Genomic DNA, 19,147 nt, shown 5'->3' on the forward strand with positions numbered 1-19,147 from the left:
GATATTTTCAATACATTACACTTAATAAAAAGAGGCTGAAACCCAAGGTACAATATGGCATAGAGTGCATTTTTTAAAGTGTGGTCCAACACACACCTGCATCACCATTCGTCTCCTGGAGTATGTGACAAAAATGTGAATTTCTCACCCAACCCTGGGCCTTCTGAGCCAAGGGTGAGACTCTTTGATCGAATGGGGAAATCACCATATTTAGAATGGAAAGACTGCCATTTCAGTTCAGTCAGGAGATTGGAGCCAACATGATCAGCCCTGGTTTCTTTGGGAATGATTCTTCGTATATTGGAGGTAATAAATACCTTCCTTACCAACTTCACAGGATTGCTGTGTAGTTCAAATGCAATTATGTTAGAGAGATCAGTTTGAAAATTAAAGTAAAATTAAAATGTTAACATCTAGTAATAGGAAGGGCATCTGCTCCAGCAATATCCCCATCTTCTCCATTAACAAACATCCTATTTACACAACTAATCTTAAAGACACAGAATTTTCCTTAAATGCCTGCATTCCTTCATTGATTCATTCATCAACGTTCATGTAAATGCATCCAAATGCATTCTTCATAGAATACACACTGCTCTTCAGGAATACCCACCCACCTCTGTCTAGGACACCATAAGGCAGTCACAACAAGGATTTGATCCAACACAGAGAGGAAAAATAACTCAAGGCCACTAAGAGTCCGCATTTGATTAATTTTATACAAAGGTGGAGAATGCTTGATGCTTCAGAAATTATTGCCAGTAATGAGACACAAAGAAAGAAAGAAAAGCCCAACCTACCATAAATGTCCTAAAGAAGAATTTGTTCTGCCATAATTTGGTGCATGGTGTACTTTCAGTCTAGTTCTGTAAAGCCAGTAAATCCAGACAGGTTCAGAGTCTGTTTATTTTTAAATGACAGGCAAAATCACTATAATTGTTGTCATCTTTCCAAAGGAGAAGACTATGCACTATTCAGTAGCAGATTTTTCTTAAGGATCCGAACAGTTCCTACCATGTAACTATGAAAGTCATTCCTCCAACACAGGGCTTGAAGTACAAGGTATGGTCAAACAATGTACAGGCGTAAATATGAAAGCTTTCAAAAGAAGAGGAGGGTGGCTGGGAAGAAGCATTGGTGTTTTCTACATCTACCATGAGGAAAAAAATCTTTAGTTAACAGAAATTAAAATATCCCTGACCCAAGATGAGAAAGCTTTAGATGACCTTTCAAATGTTGGATCTGAGTAGAGCATTAAACATCCATTTTCAGAATGCATGTTAGGGGTGAGGTTTTTGGTGGATAATTGATTTTAAATGACCTCTTCTCCAAATCAGGAATTTACTAATCACAGATGGAGGCACCACTGGGAGAGCAGCCTGTGAAGTCAGAGCCCCTATTCTCTATGAGCTGTGGACACAAACGGAAACAAGTACCCTTTCCTAAATGAATGCGGATCTTCCAAGCACATATTCAGGTACAGAGCAAAGAGTGAAATCAAATGATTTTCTTGTCACAAACACACTTCACAGTGGTACTGTGTTTTGGTGAGATGAAGTGGTATGTTCAGAAAAGGTACAAGCAAGGGAATTACTCACTTCTCTCCTTCTTAGTAAGAAAGGTTTCACAAAGGGAAAGGGACTTTTGAAGGCTCTTAAAGCTCTGTAAGGGAGACCAGCTGACAGAAGTGGACAGGGAAGAGCAACCCCGTTCAGACAGTGGGATGCAGGGGAAGACGAGGTACAGGCTCAGGAATGGACAAAGCCTGTGTCACAGGCTGACACAGACTGGAGGAATAGGCAGGACACAGGAAGCCAGAGGGGAAGGAGGAATGAATAGAAATCAAAACTTCAGGGGCACCTGGGTGGCTTAGTTGGTTAAGCATCTGACTTCATCTTAGATCATGATTTCAGGGTCCTGGGATTGGGCCCCACATCAGGTTCCTCGCTCAGTGGGAAGTCTGCTTGTCCTTCTCCCTCTGACCCTCCCCCTGCTAGTGCGCTCTCTTTCTCAAATAAATGAAGTCTTAAAAAAAAAAAAAAAAAAGATCAGAAAAACCCAAACAGTTCGGGAGGAGCCTTAAACTATGAGTGAGGCTCTTGGCCTTTATTCAAAACAACACTTGACATTATTGAGGATTTGATTCTGGGCTTTTTACTTTAAGGGTTTTTTGTGGATTAAATCCACAGTCAACAATCCTGGGATGGTGGTACTTTTTCACCTTCCCTTTTCAGGTGAGGAAGCTGAGATACTGGGGTAATTCATCCAAGGTCATACAGCCAGGAAGAAGCAAAAGTCAGCATTTGAACCCTGGCATTCTGACTCTAGAGCCCATGATCTCAACCACCCCACAATGCTGCCTCTCTGGAAGAAAACAAAAAGAGTTACCATAGAATATATTGGAGAAGAACGGCACAGTTAGCCTGGTAGAAAGATGAATTCTTCCACAGTGTTCAGACCTGCTCTGGAAAGTAACAGGAGACACAGAAACTAAGTAAGGTCTGATAAGTGAAGTGGGAAATGGCCTAGTGCTGACCAGAGTTAAACAGGGCTGAACACCAGGGATATCATATAGGATGAACACAGCTTCAGTATCCTTTGAAAAGTGGTATGCCAAGGAGCAACCTCAGTCTGTGTTTGGGAGAACAGCAGATGAGGGAAGACAGGGATGTCAGAGAGAAATGAAAGGGCAAAAATGGTGCACAATTGAGGGAGGCTGCAGAGTATAATGGAAGGAATGTGAGATTTAGAACCATGGACAATGGGTTGAAACCTGGCACTTTCTCTTTATTTCTGTGTGAGTGCGTGTAAGGTAGTTCTCTGTGTCTGTTTCTATACCAGCACAGTGTTGTTGCTGTTTTTTAACCGAAGCATTATACATTATATATATATATATATATACACACACATATATATACATATATATGTATAATGTATAATATACGTATATATATGTGTGTATATATATATATATGTATAATGCTTCGGTTAAAAATATATATATATATATACACACACACACACTCACATATATATGATATAATATGATATGCTATGCTATGCTTGGCATGTGTGAGGTATTCCAAAAATACTGAGAAGAAAGAAAGAGAGTAAGAGAGAAAGGGAGACCACCTACCAGCTGTTGTATCTTAGAATGGGGAGAATCGCAGGAAAGGCTTCAAAAGTAGCCAGAAAGGGAGGCAAGACTGCAGTCATATCGTGAGTCCCAGGAAACAATGCCTGCATGCCACATTTGCCACATACATAGGATACCAATGCCTGTACTGGTCAGTCCTATTTCCAGAAGGGTCTGCCAGTACAGAACAAAAATGGTTTACCTGTTCATTTATTCCTCCCTCTGTTCATTCAACATTTGTTACAGCCACAGAACTTGGCTAAGACGACTGCAGAGTTGAACAGATGTGGGAGAGGGGACCATCACGATACAGGGTCCCCTTGGAGCTTTGTGAGCGTCAGCCTAGTGGCTACACATAGCGGTGGGATCTAAGTACAATACAGTGATGACTAAGACATAGCCCATAATGGCACCGAATGCACTTACAATCGACTAGGAAAGAGACAGATGAACACATTTTTATAACACTCATATGATCACCACTATGAAGTACTTTGGAACAGGGAGGGAAAGGTGACAAAATCCTATAAAAGATTTCCTAACTGTCAATACTATCATAATCAGTGTCCCATAATTCTTATAGTCAAGCAAGACCATATAATGGTTACCCCAACATTATTCTTTGTGCAAGTTATTCAACAGTCATACTTTACCAGTCCCTTATTTCATATTGTTAAGCACCAAGTGCGTACTAAACATCATAAAACTATTCCCTGTTACGTTCTTTTTGGGTTTGGGGGGTGGAAAATATTTTATATGCATTTGATCAAGAAAAGAAGGGATTTTTGCTTGTTTTGGTGGAGGGCTGTTATACTCTTAAAATGTTGATGTTGCCTCTAAATTCACTCAGTCTGGTCCCGAATCCCAGGCACAACTTCTGACAATGTTTTGTTTCAACAATAAAATACAATCCTGTTAATCCCATTCCTAATTTATTCATTACTGTGGGGAAATGAGCTATTTTCCGAGAACCACTGCTTGTTTTGAAAAAGTGAACACTGCAGCTCTTCTTCCTGGCAAAAACTTCACAAGCATTGTTTCCAATCTACCTATAGAGCAAGATTAATTTCATTTTATTTCAAACTTCTGCAGAGCTTTAATCTCAGCATAATCAGGTTATATGCAAACAGCTTCCTAACCAAAATTTGACTTCCTTTCCTTGAAGATCAATAAAAACCACTTAAAAGAGTGCTATTCGAAGAGCAGGCAGTGGTGATAATCAATCATTTCACTGGAATAAACTGGAGGGTCCATAAAATAGATCCACTGTCTAACCACCCATCCCCTCTGAATAACCAAGACAGCAATTACTCTTCAAAAAAGGAGACAGCACATGCTTTTCTTGGATAATAATGGTACCACAACAAAACAGTCTTTGACTTCCAAGATTTTGACTGTACCCAAGAACTCTCCTATTTTTGACTATGTATGAAACAGAAATGTCTGTAATCATAGACTCTTAAGAGTTATAAGGTCTTCTCTAACATCCATCCAGTGTATGAACCTCCTCTTTATATCTCTAATAGATATAATCTCTGCTTGAACCTTCCAAATTACTAGAAAGCACTTCATTATATTGATGTGAAAACTCTCTATATGTAACTTCAAATTACTGTTCCTACCTTAAGCTATTGGACACAATACATACTATGTCTAATTCCTCCTCAAATCACACAAAGTAACGTATACATAGAGATCAAAGCCCAAAACTAGAAAGAATATGCCTAACTCCTTTAAAGAAGTTCAAGTTACCAAGCCAAGATGAATTCTGTTTAGGATGCTGAATTAACTGACAGATATGTATAAAGATGTGGAATACTCTGAAAAATTAAAGAGAAAGTAAACAATCCATATTTTGAAAAGGATGGAAGAGTCTGATTCCCTAAATCATAGATCAATGAACTTAATGTCTACCCCTAGCAAAATTAACAACAAATTATTACTAGAGCCGCATTTCCCAAACTGTGCTCTCAGGAGATGACACCTATTAACTTTTCCAGCATCTTTAGAATTCTTCAGAAAACAGCTTGAGGAATGCTGACACAAATAATTCATAATTACTTAGAAGGCAATAAATACCAGGAACCGCCAGGGGTTTACCACAAACAACTCAGGCCAAAAAACTTCATTTCCTTTTTTGATAGAGTTGCTATATGGCTAGATGGGGGAATGCCATAAACATGGTATTTTGATTTCAATAAAGTCTGTCTATCTAAAGTCAACAATCTGCATAAAGTAGCTCAATTAAATATGAATCTACCCCACTGAGCCTAGATTAATTCAACTTGTTTATAAGCTGTATGGAATCCTCTATCAAATGATAGGGTTACCAGTTAAATAACAAGGAAGAGGGGCTCCTGGGTGGCTCAGTTGGGCGTCAGACTCTTGATTTTGGCTCAGGTCATGATCTCAGGGTCATGAGAGTGAGCCCCGCATGGGGCTCCAGGGAGTCTGCTTGAGATTCTCTCTCTCCCTCTACCCCTCCCTGTGCTCTACCCCTCCCCGCCCTCTCTCAAATAAATAAACAAACCTTAAAAAAGAATAATAACAAGGAAGAAAGGAAGGGAAGAAGGGAAGAGTCTAATCTGGCATGCCACCTCCTGAGGATCCTTACTTTCATTTACAACTGCTTGCTTGCACAGCACCATCTCAAGGATCAATATCATGCAATTTGTTCTAGATTGCCCAAAGTGAACCTTTAAAAAAGAAATCAAGACAGTCTTTGTCTGTTTTTTATCATTTTGATATTCCATTTTCCTTGTTTTCCCTGTGATTACACACTACAGCTCTTCGCTAACATCTACGGGGTTTTGTTTGTTTATGTGTCTTACGATATAAATTAAGCTAAAGATACAATCCTGTTGAAAACAGTTACGTGCTGATAGGCGTGGGAGTCAGGGTGTCCAGTCAAAACAGCCAAACTTCGAAGCTAGTCAGGCGTGAAGCTAAGTCCAAGCTAATCACTTCATGGCTGTGTAGCTTCAGGCTTGTTATTAAATCTTCCTAAGCCTCAGTGTTCTTGCCTATCAAATAGGGTTGATAACAATACCTACCGTACACAGCTGCCATACGCACTAGGAAAAAAGATAACTTAAGTTCTCCTTCCTAGGACTCGGTCTCGAGTAGAAACTCAACAAACTGTAGTTGTAACTGTCATTATCATCCCCAATCTTGTGTGTTTCAATTTATTCTGAACCTTGTTTATGCTACACATTCCAGTTTGAAGATCACTCTCTTTGATAGAGAAAGAGAGAAGCCAAATAGTTGAGTAGGTCTGCTTTTCGTCATGTTAACATTATTCCATCCACCCCGAGCAACAAGCTTAGTCTTTACTTGTTCTTGTTTTGAACACAGCTTTCAAGAGCCCTTTTCTGTTGTCTTTAGCATACTCTCCAGCCTCAGCTCAGTCTGAACTTGAGCACTGCAGATATTTTCTTAAAGTTTTATGCCACTCTTCTGAATTTGTCCTTCAGCATATGCTTGTCTTTGGATACACGTTCTCTTAATATCTGAGCTCACTAAAAACTTCCTTGTTCTTAAAGTGGTTCCTCCCTTTTTCTTCTTCATCAAAAAAAAAAAAAATTGTGATTTTGCCCTCAGATTCTTCCTTTCTTTCTTTCTCTCTTTCTTTCTCCCATTCTCTTTTTGTAGTGCCCTCTTTTCAAGGCTCTGGACATTGAAAAATACCTCCCCTTTCTCTTTATTTTCCTGAAGTCACCATTAACTCTTTGGTTATATCCAACTCTCATTTCTTTTGTAGTTAAAAAAACAACACGATCACAGTCACTCCCTCCCAAGGTTTTAATCAATTCTACTTCAGTAACAGTTGGTTAGAACTAAGTTCACAGTAATATCCTTGCTTCCTCCATCTGTGGTTGAAAAAAAGAAAATGACAGAAAGACTTTTGCTCTCCGTGGAATGAAACATTTATCAGACACTGAGAAAGTTCAAGTCCTCATCCATGACTGTACCTTGGCTTGTGGCAATTTTGACATTTCACTAAATCTAAGCATGTGCAGTACCACCAACCAGCAAAATAAGACTCTTACTCACTTGTCTACACTGAACGATAATAGTTGTTCAGGCAGAATTAAAATGTTTTGGTGCCGATGCCAAGAGAACCAGCTGTGCTCTGAAGTTAAGTCATGACAGTTAGCAGTCACAATTTTAAGGGGGTTGGCAACAGATGAAAGTTTATACTCCCAACTCAGCAAATGGTAGAAACCTTGCTTTTACATTCTTTTTTTTGTTTTGTGTGTTTTTGTTATTTTTTTGAAGTTGAGATATGATTGGCATCTAATTTCTTACATTCTTGAGTTCTCCTGTGAATTCATTACAACTTCCAGAATCCTACCACAAGAACACAAGGAGGAATTCTAATACGGGCCATAGCTGATTACCTTTAAAATGTATTTAAGAGAAACAACCCAAAAAGTACAACAAACCAAAACCAAGCAAGAACTCTGTGTGGCTATGTGTAGTGGCTAAGATTTAGCTAACAGCCAGAAATAAAGAGCAATTTTAATTAGCTTGTGGTTTAATCTGTTCAAATTTTATTCTCTGTTTACTGAATCAGAAGGAATTCCATAAGAAAAGGGTTTGCCTTTCAATGATCAGCTAAACATACTTAAGTTCCTCTAGAGATCTAGATATTGACATATTCAAATTAAGATCTTCAAGTCTGGTAAGTATCACTGAGCTTAGTTACTCCATAGTTAACTACAGGCCATAGACTAAGAATAGAAATACATATAAAAATATCCACCAGTTATTCAACTAGCGTGCATGTGCCAGAACCGCTCTCTTCCTTCCCTCATGCTCTGAAATCACCAAGCGAAGCTTCTCTCAATGTTAAAGGTTCTTTAGCAAGTCAAAATAAAACCAGAAGAATAGTTATTTCTTTTTTTTTTTTTAAGATTTTTTTTATTTATTTATGTGACAGAGAGACAGCCAGTGAGAGAGGGAACACAGCAGGGGAGAGGGAGAGGAAGAAGCAGGCTCCCAGCCGAGGAGCCCAATGTGGGACTCGATCCCAAAACACCAGGATCACACCCTGAGCCGAAGGCAGACGCTTAACGACTGCGCTACCCAGGCGCCCCAGAATAGTTATTTCTTGCTAAGTTTGAAAAGTGGGTAAGATTCCTGTTTATATCCTAATCAAGCACAAAGGCTAATAGTTTCATATTTATGGTATATTCTTAAATGAAGTTTTAGAGAATAAAGCATATTCTGCATAATGAATCAAATAAAGTGAAAAACACTTCTTGTAGAGGCCGCTTTTAGGCAACCAGCTTAAACAATGGAAAGCTGAGTAAGGAAGAAGGGCCCAAGGTAACCCCCAACCCCTGGCTGAATACAGACAGGCCCATTAGGCGACCCACCTCAAAATATCCATAAGCCCTAGCTGACCAATGGGCTACTTACACCAGGACACAGGTACCAAAAAAGTTAAATTCCATCCGGTCCCATACCTCCTCGCCTTCCCCCTTTAACTACAGCCCCCATCACTGCCTCCTGGCAGACAATGTATGCTTTGCTGTCCTGCCCGCAGCTCCCAATAAATTTCTATCTTCTCGTTCTGTCTTGGGTGAATTCCCTCACCACCAGTGCCACCGGCCTCTGCCCGATCGACAGAGGGCATCTGCCTGATACAAATAATTTTGCCTTTAGGTCAACCCTAATCCATGCATGGGCTGTCCTGGGCTTCTAAAAGCAACCTGGTGGTAAAACAGCAGTAGCCACCTGAAAAGATTAACCTCCAAGATGTAACCAGGGAGGCCTACCTCAGTTCTTTCTGATGCTAACTTCAGACCTGAGAGGAGTTAAAAAGGTTTTGGATGTTACAGTTTAATCTAACCTGTGCTACAGAGCCACAATGATGGGGAACCAAGAGGAGTGAAGAGTGTGTTAAAAAAAAACAAACAAATCATGATTAAACGGAAAACTGGGCTTTCACAGAAAGGTCTACTGATTTGTCTTTAACTTTCAGTGTTTACTTTAAGTTTAACCCTCTTTTTCTTAAGCTAAATTTCGTCAATCGGTACAACTCAGAGGCCACGTAAGATCATAACTTCCTTTTAAACATTCTTATCATGATATTTGCTACCAACACATTCCAAAAGAACAGTCACTTCTGCTATGTAGAAAAAGCTTAATTGCTGAATTCAAGATGGACTAGTTGCTCATATTCACAAAGGAGGGCCTCACTGTCCTTTATGACCCTAGGCCTTCCGCCCCTTCTCCTTGACTCACCAGCTGAGCTCAGCTTCCTCTCTCTGACCTTCCTTTTCCAAATGCTGGAGCACAGCAGGCATTTCTAGGTCAGCTAAGGAAACTATTACTGCCTTCCAGGAGAACAGTATCTTCTGTGTATTTGACGGACTGAACAAGGACAAGGAGTCAGTAATTCAGTGTACTAATCCCCATTCTTACCCTAACTAGGGTATGGCATTAACTGCTCCTTGTCTCCATTCTGCTAGTGGAGAAACCCCACCATCCACCTCTGTGGCATCAGCCACCTAAACACAGCTCAGCATCATCCAGAGAAACACCTTCCCCATCCAAATTCCCTGCCAAGCTGCTCTAACATTGCCGTCCTGCCTGTCCCATAAGCCCATGACCATAGCCACATCTTCATCCTTTCCAGCCCATTCCATGAATTCTGCCACCACTCAATTTTCAAGAGCTTTACTGACAAATTAATTCACATACCATAAAATTCATTCATTTAAAATATGCAATTCAGTGGTTTTTGGTATAATCACAGAGTTGTGCAGCCATCAGTACAATCTAATTATAGAGAATATTTTCATCACCCCCCCAAAAGAAACCCCGTTCCTAACAGCAGTCACTTCCCAAATCTCCCCTGTCCCCACATCTCCAACCTAAGCAACTACTAATATACCCTCTGCCTCTATCGATTTGCCTATTCTGGACATTTTATATAAATATGTACGGTGAGGGACACCTGGGAGGCTAAGTCGGTTAAGTGTCTGTCTTCAGCTCAGGTCATGATCCCAGGGTCCCAGGATCCAGCCTCAGGTGGAGCTCCCTGCTCAGCGGGGAGTCTGCTTCTCCCTCTGCCTCTCCCCTCTGCTGGTACTCTCTCTCAAATGAATAAAATCCTTAAAAATAAATAAATAAATAAATATGTATGGTGTCTGCGACTGGTTCCTTCACTTACCATAATGCTTTCGAGGTTCATCCACATTATAGCATATATTAGTACTTTACTCCTTTCATTGCTGAATAATATTCCATTATATGTATATACCACATTTTTGTTATCTATTCAACAGCTGCTGAACATTTAGGTTGTTTCCACATCTTGGCTGTTATGAATAATGCTGCTACATACAAATCATTGTGTGAACATTTTTATTTCTCTTGGCCACCACTTATTTTTAGTAGGTTCTCTCCTCTTTGCTTCTTCTCTGACACAAAGTCCAGGATCCTCTTTAAAAAGAAAAATATTTAGGAAAAAGAAATTCACATATACCATGGATAGAATGAAAGTAAGTACAGCCTTTCTGGAGGACAATTCACCAATATCTATCAAACTTTTAAATACATGTACTCTTTGATCTAGGAACTCCATTGCAAGTACCCTACCAAAAAATCCCTCTACAAGAAGTCTGTGGGTGGCTACAACGATGTTCTCTGAAGCAGAGTATATGATAAATACCAAAGGGTTAAGAAAAAAACTTAAAAATTGTTCAATAAGACTCATGGAAAAGCAGTACAGTGAGTACATGACTATGCCATTGATTAAAATAATAATAAGGTAGAACTATTTAGTAATATGAAAACCTGTCCTACATGAGAGAGTTACAGAAAAATGCATATATTTAATGAAATCACTTACGTAAAAAAGGATATATCTGTGTGTACTTCTTTGTTCACATAAAATGTCTAGAAAGATACATTTATTTTCATGATAATCTAAGGTATGGGGAAAAGGGACAATTACTTTGCATTTATATCCTTTTTATACAACTTGAATTCTTTCTATAACAGAAAACTTTCAAAAATCAACTCCCAAAACCAAACCTATATCCATGTTTGTGCCTCCTCTGCCGTGTGTGTGTGTGTGTGTGTGTGTGTGTGTGTGTGCCCCCCTCCTCACACTGATTCCATTTTCTGGTATTTCATGCAACTTACCCCTGCCTCTACAAACTCAAGAAGGGTCTATCCTTAACCAAAAATTATGCAAAGCCCATTGGGCCTAGAAGGATGATATCAAGAACTTGTTGGCTCACAATAAACTATTTGTTTACTGACTTTATTGTTTACTGACTTTACTGTTTATTGATGACTGACCAGTATCCAAAGGTTATCTTATGTAATTATTTACTTTTCAAAACTTGACAAAATGATAAATGAATGGTAAATATGGGTGCTAAAGGCTCATTTTATTCAAGAGATTTGATGAGGATTTTGATCTGTTTGGGTTTTTTTTCCCCATTTTTTCCAACATACATTCAGTTACCACCAGCCAAAGTTATCCACACAGATTACAAAAATACAAATGTGAATGTTTCAGAGCAGATCAAACTCCCAATAAAAGAACTCATTCTTTAACATCCAATTCAAATACCTGCTTCCTCCACGAAGCTGCTCTTACTCCCCCTCTCTCCCACTTCAGCAGCAGCTCGTCACTTCTACCTCATTGCTCCACTCCGTTCTCATTTATATAGTAATTACTGTTGAAATATTTGACACCTTCCTTAGGCTGTGAATGCTTCTGTCTTAATCACTGCTCCATCTACACTGCCTTGCGTAATTCGATACACATAGAAGGGGGCTAAAGAAAGATTGCTCAAACACAGGAGTGGGTGAGTAAAGATTAATTCTCACTCTCAGTACAAAATCCTGACAAGCTATGGAGCCTCTGCTCCTACAGTATCTACCCCACTACCCTAAAGTACCAAATTCTACCTTCCAAAGAAAACTGAAGTCTACCAATAATAACTAGAATAACATTTTTTTAAAGATTTTATTTATTTGTCAAAGAGAGAGAGTGTAAGCATAAGCAGAGGGAGCAGCAGGCAGAGGGAGAAGCAGGCTCCCCGCTGAGCAAGGAGCCCGATGTAGGACTCGATCCCAGGACCCCAGGATCATAACCTGAGCTGAAGGCAGACACTTAACTGACTGAGCCACCTAGCCATCTGCAGAATAACATATATTTTAAATCTCTATCTTCATATGCCAAAAGGCAAGGGCAACCCTATGGCAGAAAATAAAGAATGATGTTTCAAATAATTAAATGCAGAATAAATAGCAGGACTTGGGAGAAATGGGTTCTAGTCCTGTCACTAATAGCTGGACAGACCACTAAATTCCCCAGGTCTTCAGACTCCTCCTCTAAAGAAACAGAGAGTAAAACTTGGTCACTGCTAAGGCCCTCTACCAGCTCTAACACTTTTGGAGTATACGGAAAAGAAAATAAACAGAGAATCCATTCTTTCTTTCTTTCATTTACTCAACAAACGTTACTAGGTGCTTGTAGCAGAGGATTATGTGTTCACCAAGCAAACCCATTTTGTTTTCCTCCTGACACACACATTTCCTGGGCTAGCTTGAAAGTCGGTGTGTCTATGGAATTGAGTTCTGGCCAGTGAGAAATGAGTGAAAGTGAGATGCACCAACCCCAGCCTGGCACGTAAAGCCTTCTGTGCCATCCCCATGCTTACCGTCCTCCCTCACCTGTCAGCCAGAGACGCATGATCCAATGAAGGGTTCAAAACCTTGGGGAATGTCAGGGTCACTGGATGAAAGAAGTCTGGGTCAGTGAATGTCTGCATGGAGCAGGTCCCTCCCTCCATCTCTCCCACAGCAGGAAATAAGCTAGGTTAAACCACTGAGATTCGGGGTTCTTTGTTAAAGCAGACAGCCTACTCTCACTATGTAGCACCTTAAATATATGATCACCTTTCACCCTGCCAACAACCTCAGTGGTAGATATTACTATTTACATTTTATTGATGAGGAAATAGAGTCTCAGAGAAGGGAAGTAATCTGTCAAGGTCACAGAGCTTCAAAGTGGCACAGGCAAGATCTGAATCTATTTGAATCTCTAACTCCAAAGTTCATCTTCTTTATTCTTTATCACACTATTGCTACCAAAGCCCCCCTACACACCCCTTCTTGTTCCCGGGTACCTTGGACTTGTTGCTAACAGTTCCTGCAGGTGCTACTCCAACACAAAGAAACTTGTTATTGAGAAGCAGTGCAGGATATGGCAAGTAGGCCTATCTAGAAACTGTAGGCAATGGAAGGCCAGAGCTTGGCTTTGCTGCCGTCAAGTATGGTCTTGTATCTGATTCAATTCGCCCTATGAATGGTAGAAGATTAAAGCTCCCACTAAGACCAGATAAACAGAAATACCAATAACGTGCTCTAGGAAATAATCAAGAGATAACTATACCACTTTAATTTTCCCTTAAAAGAGGCAATTTGACATCATTAAGAATGACATTTAAAGGCTAATCGAAAAGCAGTGTTTCCACGTCTCTAGACAAGTATTTGCATGTTAATTAATTCTGAGGATAAGAAGACCAGCTTCCAATATGAGGTGTCAAAGGAGACAGAATTCCTTTGCAGAGGAAGATAAAACGCTATGGCAGAAACATAATTAAATTACCTGGATTCAAGAGTTTTAAAAAGAAATAAGTTATCCTTTGCAATGCAAATTCATATTGCTCTTTTGTGAAGAGTGCATTTTAATGAACGGACCAAAGTGTAGATTTCCGACATCAATGCCCTTTTAATGCAGTATTCTCATCACAGATCAAACTGGCTTTTACCAGAACAGTAGCTAATGAGCTCAGAAGACTGTCAATACTGGAGACAAAAGCTCAGTGCCCTAGAAGCCAATATACCACAAACACACTCTGAATTGTGACAAAGAACATCAGCTTCAATTTTTTAACATTTCTTTTTAAAGGAATCATGCAAATAAAAACAAACCCATAAACCACAGACTCAGAAAGATGTGAGGCTGAATATTTTACAAATTAGGCTGCCTCAAAAGATGATTTTTTTTTAAGATTTATTTTTAAGTAATCTCTACACTCAACATGGGGCTTGACCCACAATCCTGAGATCAAGAGTCGCACACTCCACTGACTGAGCCAACCAGGTGCCCCTAAAAGGTGATAATTTTAATGAAGTATACATTCAACTTGCTACACTTACACCATACTCATTAGCATATTATAATTTGTATTGTGTAACTTTTACTGTCTATAATACTTTTTTTCATGTATGATCTCATCTTAGCCCTGCAAGATATATGATATAAATTGTGCTGTGTACAGATACAGAAATTAAGGCCTAGGGAGGGTATATCGATTAACCAAGATCTCAGAGGTAAAGAGTGGTGGGGCCAGGTGTAGTACCCAGGCTTCTGGCTCTAATTTCAATGATCTTACCACTCTATTACATTATCTTTCTTCTATTATATCTAGCTGCTGATAGTCCCTCCTACTACTACACGTTATCGCTAAGACATTACTAAGTATGTGAAGGACATAGAGATTTGGGGAATAACCACAATCTGAAATAGGGTTTTCGTTTTTTTTGCTCTTCAGCAAAGGCCCATCTTAATAACAAAAGGATACTGGTTAACTCATTTGTTGTACAGATTTATAGTTTGTAAATATATGTGACAAAGGGTTTACTTAAGTAAAAACAACAACAACAACAACAAAAAACACCTGATAGAAAATATGCAAAAGTTACAAAGAGGCTACTCACGAAAGACCTACAAATGGCTTGCTCAATCCCACTAGTAAAAAAAATGCAAATTCAAAGAACAATGAGTTATTATTTTTTCCCATCAAGCTGAAAAGTATTTTTAAAAATCACTAATTCCCTAGGTTGTCAAGAGTGGAAAATATTATAACAGTGGGTGAGAGTTTACAACGGCGCAATTCGCAGCGGAAGCTAAATTCCAGTTTTCCAGTTTCAGGAGTTAATTATAAGGAGATAGAAAGGTACTAAAAAATGTATATACATGAATGTTCACAGTCATACTGTTTATAACAGTGAAAAAAATAGAGTCAACCTAAGTTTACAACATAAAGTTATTGATTAAATAAATTCTGATGTTACCCACAAAATTCTATAGCCATTGAATTATAAAGCCAAATAATTAAAATATGAAACACTGAGTGAAGTAAAGAGGACCAAATGGAAAGATATTCCTTGCACATGAACTGAAAGGCTCAATATTGCAAAGACGTCAATTCTCCTACAGATTTGATTGTCAAAGCAACTGATCTATAAATCCAAAGTAATCTTTTTTAAAGATTTTATTTATTTATTTGACAGAGAGACAGCTTACAAGCAGGGGGAGCAGGAGAGGGAGCAGCAGGCTCCCTGCTGAGCAGCGAGCTGAATGCAGGCCTCCATCCCAGGACCCCAGGATCAGGACCTGGGCCGAAAGCAGATGCTTAACCAACTGAGCCACCCAGGCGCCCCCCTTACGTCACCTTTCTTAATCCAAAGAAATCTTGATCAAAATCCCTGAAGTCTTAGTCTGTCTCTGTGTATGTTTGTAGAAATTGATAAGCTGGCTCTAAGCTTTATTTGGAAATGCAAAGAACTAAAGAGTATCATCAGGAATTGGTACAAAGAGGACTCAATCTTTATTTTATTAAGCTACAATAATCAAAACTTATATAAGCAGCACCCATAGAAGAGAAGACAAAGTCCAGAACTAGATCTGTGCATATATAGATACTTTATTTATGAAAAAGATGGCACTGCAGAGCACTGGAGAATGGATGGTCAACTGGATACCAATATGCTACAAAATGAAACTTAGGTCTAACTTCTCACCATACACATAAACTAAATCCAGGTGAACTGTAGATCTAACTATAAAAAGTAAAACAATAAAGCTGATGTAAGATAACACAGGAGGATTTATCTTCAGGGCCTTCAGGTTGAGACTAAGCAAAGATTTCTTAAGTAGGACTCAAAAAGCACTAATAATAAAGGGGAAATTGGTAAATTGGATTATATTAAAATTAGGAACTTTCACTAACTTCTATTAAAAGACTTAGGAGAGCAAACCATAAGGATGCCTAGGTGGCTCAGTTGGTTAAGCACCTGCCTTTGGCTCAAGTTATGATCCCAGGGTCCTGGGATCAAGTCCTGCATCGGGCTTCTTGCTCAACGGGACGTCTCCTTCTCCTTCTGCCTCTGCCCCCTCCCTGCTTGTGTGCGCTCTCTCTCTGAGAAATAAACAAAATCTTTAAAAAATAAAAATAAAAAAAATAAGGAAAAGCAAGCCACAGAATGGGAGGAGATTTTTTTCTTTTCATTTTTTTTGAGGTATTTTTAACACACGTAATTAACAAAGGAACTTATATCTAGAATATATGAAGTACAAATAAATAAGAAAAAGTCTGACAATTCTATAGAAAAAGTAAGCAGGAAATTTAAATAAGTACTTTAAGCCTCTTTCACACCCGCCAAAGATACCCGAATGGCCAATAAACACATGAAAGAGTGTTCAACCTCCTTAGTTATCAGGAAAATGCAAATTAAAATCACAAGATACTACCATACACCTATCAGGTTGGATAAAATCAATACAACTGCAATACCGAGTATTGCCAAAGATATGGAGCAACAGAAACTCACATACGGGGTGTAAACCGGTGCAACCACTTTAGCAGTATACCCTGAAGGTGAACACAAACATCCCCTATGACCCACTACCTCCATTCCTAGGCATACGAACAAACAACAAGAATGAAAACCTTCTCGTGTATACCAAAAGCCAGGTACAAGAATGCTCATAGCAACATTTTTCATAATAGCCCCAAAGTGGAAACAACCTCGAAGGCTATCAACAACAGAGTAAGTAAATATTCTGGCATTTCATTTCAATGAAAAAAATATTCAACAGCCACAATGAGTGAACAAATAATAATACAGGTTAAAAACATGGATGAAGCTCACAAACAAAAGTGGAAAAAAGTCAGAAACACAAAAAAAATGCATATGCTTCTTTTACACAAAGTGTAAAATAGTCATTGCAGTGTTAGAAGTCACAATGGCAGTTACCTCTGCTGGGGAAGAGGAGGCTATGGAGGGCTCCTGGGGTACTAGAAATGTTTCTTGACCTAGGTGGGGGTTACATGGACGTGTTTGCTTTGTGATCGTTTACTGAGCTATACACTTAGGATCTATGCACGTTCCTGAACATATGTTACACTGCCATAAAATACTTTAACCTGTATTTATCAACTTAGAAATATGTCCATAATGTATTAAACGGAAAAAAGTAGTTTAGCAAATTATATCTAATTCTCCTTTTGAAATATATAGAAGTTTTCTTATCTAACACATCCAGGACTAGAAGTTAATTGCTTGATTTCAAAAGCTAGTGAAAGTGCGGATTCAATAAAACAAACAAACAAAAATCACCTGCTGCCTAAAACATCTCATTCTTTCACTTAACACTAAGGACTTGAGTATTTGCTTACTAGAATTCCACATCATCTTTCTGCATAAATCATATGCATAATCCATCTTCTCTATTTGCAGTTTCAGTTTTGTTAACATGGAACAAAAATGTAAATACACTTGTGAAGCAATATGAATATGGAATCCTTCACGACTTTTATAATTTCTTCTCAAATCTTTTACAGTTATTCCTCCCACTATGAATTCCAGAGCAATTGTTTCAGAGATTGGTCTTGATCACAATATGCTAAAGCGTTCAATCTAATTTTAGTGGAGAAAACTGCTCTATTTTTATCCTCATATTTCATTGGTTTCTGTAATATTTAGATTACATAATTGCAATAGTAAGTTCAACTGGTATGAACAGAGCTAAGAAAAAACACCAAAGGCTCTTAGTAAGCAAACAATTTTGGGCACACTAAAGAGACATTTGTTAGCAGAATGCTATTAGCCTTAAGAGCACTTCTAATATATATATACTTAAGTCTTTGCATAAGAAGTATAAACTATATGTTCCAAAACGTTAATACTGGTTTATCTTGACTGGAGGGGTTTCTGGTAATGTTTACTTTAATTTGCTTGTGTATTTCTTCACAGGACTTGTATTCATACATCTTTTTAAGTCATAAGAAGCTTGTTATGGGATGACTTTAAGAAAACTGGTAGGAGTTGGGGAAAATAGATGCCGTGAACCCTGCCCTCCTCCAATGTGAGTTATGATGATTAGAGCCATTCAATCAAACAGATCCACTGAAATTCCAGCTCTGTCACTTGCTCGCTGTATATCCTTGGGCATGCCTCCCCTCTAAAACTCAGGGTTCTTTTCTGTAAAATGGGGATCATATCACGTACTGCAAACAGCTGCTATGGGAATTATCGTGATAATGTCGGATCTAAAGCCGAAGCACAGTACCTCACACACAGTAAGCCTCAAAAAATGTTACCTTAAAAAACAAAAACAGGAGGGAGGGACCAAGATGGCAACATAGAAGGCTCCTGAACTTCCCTCCTCCCACAGACACGCCAAATATACAGCTACACAGAACAATTCCCTCTGAGAAAAATCCAGAAACTAGGTGAGTGACACCTACAGATCAGGCAAATGAGAAAATCCCCACATTAAAATAGGTAGAAAAGGCTGAGACACATCTTGCCATAATCCCACCCCCAACACTGTGCCATTCAATCAAGAAGGAACTTCCAACTCCCAGATCTTCCCTGAGGAATGAAGGGTTTGTACCACACATCTAGTGCCCCAACTCTTAAGACTCTCATCCAAGGGACAGGCTCCCAAACACCTTGCTCCGAAAGCCAATGGGGCGTGCATCCGTAAGACTCATAAAGACTATAGCAAACAAAGAAGTAGGTCTTAATAGGCACAGAAGCACTCACCAAGGCTATCCCCCAAGGGTTCAGTGCAGAGAAATCAGGCAAAAACATCCATCATTTAGTCTTTACCTAGAAGGGATTTGTGTGCATACTTACAAGCTGCTGCCTGAGGGGCTGACTTTAATTTGGCATGCATCTAGG

At 39.0% G+C, this 19,147-nt stretch overlaps 1 protein-coding gene across 2 annotated transcripts in view; it reads right to left on the reverse strand.

Moving 5' to 3' along the window:
* CRADD (CARD and death domain containing adaptor protein) overlaps positions 1–19,147 on the reverse strand; it is a 170,868-nt gene that overhangs the window by 72,348 nt on the left and 79,373 nt on the right. The window lies entirely within an intron of this gene.

Source organism: Ursus americanus, chromosome 17 (assembly GCF_024610735.1).
Source record: "Ursus americanus isolate L20-20 chromosome 17, mUrsAme1.1.p, whole genome shotgun sequence".
Taxonomy (NCBI): Eukaryota; Metazoa; Chordata; class Mammalia; order Carnivora; family Ursidae; genus Ursus; species Ursus americanus.